The sequence below is a fragment of the Nicotiana tabacum genome, chromosome 17, assembly GCF_000715075.1.
Source record: "Nicotiana tabacum cultivar K326 chromosome 17, ASM71507v2, whole genome shotgun sequence".
Lineage (NCBI taxonomy): Eukaryota > Viridiplantae > Streptophyta > Magnoliopsida > Solanales > Solanaceae > Nicotiana > Nicotiana tabacum.
Window position 1 is genome coordinate 89499891 of NC_134096.1, and position 6000 is coordinate 89505890.

The following is a 6000-nucleotide window of genomic DNA, read 5'->3' on the forward strand; positions in this document are numbered from 1 at the left end:
ATATTAAATAAAGATCTTACGAGTGCGGTTCCAATCGGCCGGAAAGGATGAAGCCATTGTTGGAATGATATTATTAGTGGCAACTACTAAGAACTATTCTGTCCATCCGCAATCGTTATCATCATCCATGCTAGTCAACAAAGCATGGTGACCTCGTTTCTAGAGGTTTATCATACCACCTCGGAAAATCTTGGGGGAGTAGAGATTCATCATATGAGCTAGTGTTAGCTCTTCTCCAGTCTCCTGGCACAAACGTCGAAGTCATGCAACCGTCCTCAACAATGAAGGACTTATCTGTGCCAAACACACCTGGTAGTGAAGGCAAAACTCCACAATCACAGAATCAAGCTTTTCGCTCAAAGAAAACGCACCAAAAGTAAAGGGATACCTATAAAAGTATGAAAAACCTTCCTTGGGAAGGGTCACTCGCTCCGATAGATCAGGAGCAATGATATACAACTCATGGCAACGACAGTCTTCATTCACACCAGGAATACTGGAAGGATGGATGGAAGAAGGGTACATACTAACAGCCCATAAACGAGAAATATCAAAAGGGAATTTCTCTTCAAAGTCCTTTGTGGTACTGAGTCTTTTTGGGATGATGGAGCCCATTGTTGGAGAGACAAAGTCCTCGGCTTTGTTCTTACTTTTTGAAGAACCGGTACGCTTTGAGGAAGAAACTATCGAAAAAGATAAAGGTTTTTTCGTTTGAAGTGAAATAGGAAAAAGGTGAAAACACAATATGCAATATTAGATTAAGGAAGCTAGAAAAGTTATGAAATATGGGGAGGGTAGGAGTTGATACGTATAAGTAAAAGTTTTGGCGGCTAAATTCTTGGCCAGGATTACCTCGATAATCGGTAAAAGGCATGCTAAATCATGGGAAGATGCGTGTTCGGGTCATTAAATGCGGAGAGACAAGCGTCTAATCAACCGTTAGTAGCTTTCAGAAGGAATTATAGTAATTCCCGCCAAAAGTGTGTTTCTACCAACTTCCCAGTAACATAAAGTTATATCACCGAAAAGCAGGGGGACTATCTGTATTAGGTAAAAATATGTTATGGCACGTGGCCACCCTTGTGGAACTTAAGACGGGGATGACCGAAGACCGAACGCAACTATTTTGTTTGTCATCGGAAGAGATAACGTTCATAAAGGCATTAAATGCTCTGCACCCAGTAACATTTAATAAGAAATTCTGCAGCATTAAGAGCGATGACCCGTTACGGAGAATTCGACATTTATGTTCACCTTTACATCTTCATCAATACTCCTCATAATTGACATTAAAGAAGGTCACGACCCTAGTACCTTCTTCATAGCTATAAAATAATGAGCTTAGTGATCATTGTAAGTGACGCGATATTTCTGGAAAAATATACACTGTATTTCATACAAAGATTAATACAATCTTATTTTCTTGCTTTTTGATCTCATCATTGCTGTACCCGGAAACCTTGTTCCCGAAACTGTTTTCTCTGTTGTTTCATCTACATATCAAGGCTAAGTATTATACATTTTTTCAATTATTATCTTATTTCAGGATCAAATTAGTTCACTTGTCTAGAAACCACGTATAAATTCAACTGTACCATTTTACGGGTAAACAACAATGCAATAAGATAAATTCTTATTCCATTTAGTATTTATATCAAATCAACAAATTCAAACTTATTAATTAAAAACTAAAGTAAAAGTATATATCATTTAAGAATGATTAAATAATAAATATATATATATATAAATATGTATCTTGCATTCCATGATTCAAGCAAGCACTAAGTGCAAGTAAATTTTTTATGTACTTATTTTATCTACACAAGATATTTACATTAAATCTATATTATTATAAAAGCACGAATGTTACACGCTAAATGTTATACGACTAAAATATTCCTGAGATGTTACTCGACTTCTACGCCCTTAAATATTTGTGTTAACGGTGGATATAATTATAATATTCAATATATTACCTAAGCAGGAAATTCTTTTCCGAGTTAAACTACACATATGACAACCGTAATTTACTACTCTACATAGCTGAAATCGTATATCTAATCAATTTATGACTTAACATTCATTTTGGACTATACTTAACATTCATTTTGGACTATTACTGTAACGACCCGACCGGTCATTTTGAGCATTTGCACTTCGCTCGATAATTTACGGGCGTGAGTAGCTCCGTATTATGTATTATGACTTATGTGAATCGTCAGTTTTAGTTTTTAGGTTATTCAGAATCTGATTTGGAAGAATGATTCTCAACTAAGGAGCTTTAAATTTGAAAGAGTTGACCAAGTTTGACTTTTTAGCATTTGACATCAGATTGGAATTTTGATGGTTTCGGTAGGTCCGTTGGGTGATTTTGGACTTTGGAGCGCATCCGGATTGTGATTTGGAGGCCCGTAGTGGAATTTGGCTTGAAATGGCAAAAGTTGGATTTTTAGAAAGATTGACTGGGAGTGGACTTTTGATATCAGAGTCAAAATCCGATTTCGGAAGTTGGAGAAGGTTCGTAACATCGAATGTGACTTGTGTGGAAAATTTGAGGTCAATCGGACGTGATTTGATATGTTTCGGCATCGGTTGTAGAAGTTTGAAGTTTTAAAGTTCATTGATTTCGAGTTGAGGTGTGATTCATCATTTTGATGTTGTTATGTGTGATTTGAGGCCTCGAGTAGGTCCGTGTTATGTTATTGGACTTGTTGATATATTTGGACGGGGTCCCGAGTGGCTCAGGTGAGTTTGAGACGAGGTTCGGATCATTTCATTACATTTTGGATTTTTGCTAAGCTGCTTGTTCTGGTGTTCCGCACCTGCGACTGGTATTGCGCAGGTTCGATGGTCGCAGAAGCGTTTGTAGAGTCGTAGAAGCGAGAAGAGGCTGGGTGAGGAAGACCGCGTAAGCGAATTTTTGTAGCGCACATACGTGCGCGCAGATGCGAGATTGGAAGTGCATGTGCGAAAATCTTCGCAGAAGTGGAATTTGATATCCGCAGGTGCGGGGATTGCTGGGCAAGGCTATTTTTGCATAAGCAAAGTTTTTACCATAGAAGCGGTGGTCGTAGATGCGACTAATTGTCCGCAAATGCGGAATCGCTGGGGCAGAAGCTATATTATCTAGGGTTTTGGTTCTTTCTTCATTTTGGGAGCTATGGAGCTCGGATTGAGGTGATTCTTGAGGCAATTTTGACCATATGAATTGGGGTAAGTATTCTATACTGAGTTTTGATTATATTTCATGAATCTACCTTCATTTTTGGTAATTAGATTGTAAATTTTATAGAGTAAATTGGGGGGTTTTGGCCTAAAGTTTCATAATATGAATTTTTGAGTTTTTAATATCGAATTGGGGTCATATTTGAGATAAACTAATATGGTTGGACTCGTAATTGAATGGGTTGTTGAATTTTGTAAATTTTTTCATGTTCCGAGGTGCGGTCCCAGGTTGGGCTTTTGGCCGATTTTGGGCTTTTGATTCAAGATTTGATCTTTTTCGATTGAGATTGGTTCCTTTGGCATTGTTTGATGTATTTGAGTTGTTTTTGGTTAGTTTTGAGCCGTTTGGAGGTCAGAACGCATGGGATGGAATTTTGGAGCATCATTTGGCTTGCTCGGTATTGGAATTGGCTTGTTCGAGGTAAGTAACTGTTCTAAATTTAGTGCTGAGGGTATGAAACCCCGAAATATGTGTTACGTGATTGGTATTGAGATGACGCACATGTTAGGTGACGGGCGTGTGGGCATGCACCGAGTGAATTGGGACTCTGGTGTTTCCATGGCACTGTATAGTAGTCCTATTTTGTTAATATCCGTGCTTTCACCATGCGATAAAATAAATGAGTTGTCAATCATGTTAGATATTATGTTTAGGCTTTATGCCGATAGTGTTGGGACCCATAGTGGTCATTTCTTGCTATCATTTTATTGATTTCATTGGTATTTCGTACTCAGTCATATTCATGCATTCTTATCATATCTCAGTCTCAGTTATTATTTATTAATATATCATATCACTGTTGTCGGGCAAGTTTCATGACATTGTGAGCCCGTGAGTGAGACTGGAGAGATTGATGACTGAGTGAGGCAGGGGGCCTGTTTGTGAGTATATTGATACTATAGCACGTGAGTTGTCCGTGCAACACGTGAGTTCTCCGTGTAACACGTTAGTTGTCCGTGCGGATACAGATTTGATATTATAACATGTGAGTTGTCCGTACAGCACGTGAGTGGTCCGTGCGGATTATATCGCTTAGGCTGTAGGAGCCCCTCCGGAGTCTGCACACCCCTAGTGAGCACGGTTGATTATATTGAGAGATGGATCTTCCCTGGACATGGATCTTGTCCGAAGCATTTATATACCTGGAGATGGATCTTTTTCATGGGACCGGATTGGCCTTCCTCGGTACTGAGTGACTGATGGTGAGTGATGTATATATTCCAGAATGGATCTTTCCTGGGCCGTATAGGCCATATACAGTACCGAGTGGTTGAGCATGATGAGTGGAAAGTGTGAGATAATGAGATTGAGTATTCTGAGAATGTGAGTACATGATTCATCTTTCAGATACATGGCATTGGCATGCACACATGACATACAAGCATATAGATGCATTTTTCCTCATGTTGTATGGTATCACGTCATTCATGACTTTTTACACATATTGATATGTGGGCATAGAGTGGTATTTCACACTTGCTATCTGGAAAGAAAATGAAACATCTTATTTATTGTGGAAAGGATATTTGGAAAAATTACAATTTTCAAACTTACTCGTATTTTTGGCATTTTCGGTAAAAGATTTGCGTTTTCACTAAGATACTTGAAAAACATGACTATTTTTCTGGAACTGTGAACGAGCTGAGCATTTTACTTGTGAGATACATCTTTTATTACTTGTATTATGATATTATGAACTGTTGTGGGATATTGGTATTGGACCCGACCTTGTGTTAGCTCGTCACTACTTTCAACCTAAGGTTTGGTTTGTTACTTATTGAGTACATGGGGTCGGTTGTACTCATACTACACTTCTGCACCTTGCGTGCAGATGTTGGTTGCTGATGTTGTTGTGTTCGATGAGAGATGGATTAAGATGGACCTTCATCCCGGTTGTAGCTGCCTCTTGTTCGTGGTAGCCTTATATCTATAAAATTATGTTTATGTACTTTTCAAACATACTATGTATTTATTTCATTTCAGCTTTATAAACTCTATTCTTAGAAGCTCATGATTTGTACTACCAGTCCTTGAAAAATGTATAAGATAAAGATATTTCTTTACTTAATCGCTTTATTAATTGTTATTGGAACTGGTTAGTGGTTAATTGGCTTACCTAGCGAGTTGGGTTAGGTGCCATCATGACTAGTGGATTTAGGGTCGTGACAAGTTGGTATCAGAGCTCTAGGTTCATAGGTTCTACAAGTCATGAGCAAGTGTCTAGTAGAGTCCCATGGATTGGTATGATGACGTCCATACCTATCTTCGAAAGGCTACAGGAAATTTAGGATATATATGTCTGGTAGTGTCCCTATTAGTGGAATTTGTGGCTGGATGGCATATGATGAGTATGATGTGACTGCGAGATGTGTTCATATGGTTTGAATGTGACGAGAAGAGGTTACTTGAGATATAGCAAGAACTATTGGGTATTTGATTTCTGTCTTGATTTGGCGTATGGCCTCGAGTTATGGGTATGTTGAAGGACCTCTCCTGTTGTTTAGTTGTGGAGTGTAGTAGATTTCATGTCGTGTTATGAGTTCAGACACAGGAAGATTAAGTAATTGCGTAATAGTTATGATTGTGGAGGAGTATAGAGAGACGTCAGCTTGAGGCAAAACAGGTGGGTTATAACCTGCGAGGTAATCTACAGATGTGTGATTTTATGATGTTGTGTGGAAGCTTTCTTTTCTACCAGTGGGTTATATTTGTGCGATTTGAGGTATTAAATAGTTTGTGTTCCATGAGCTTATGAAGGATTTAGTTGAATCCTA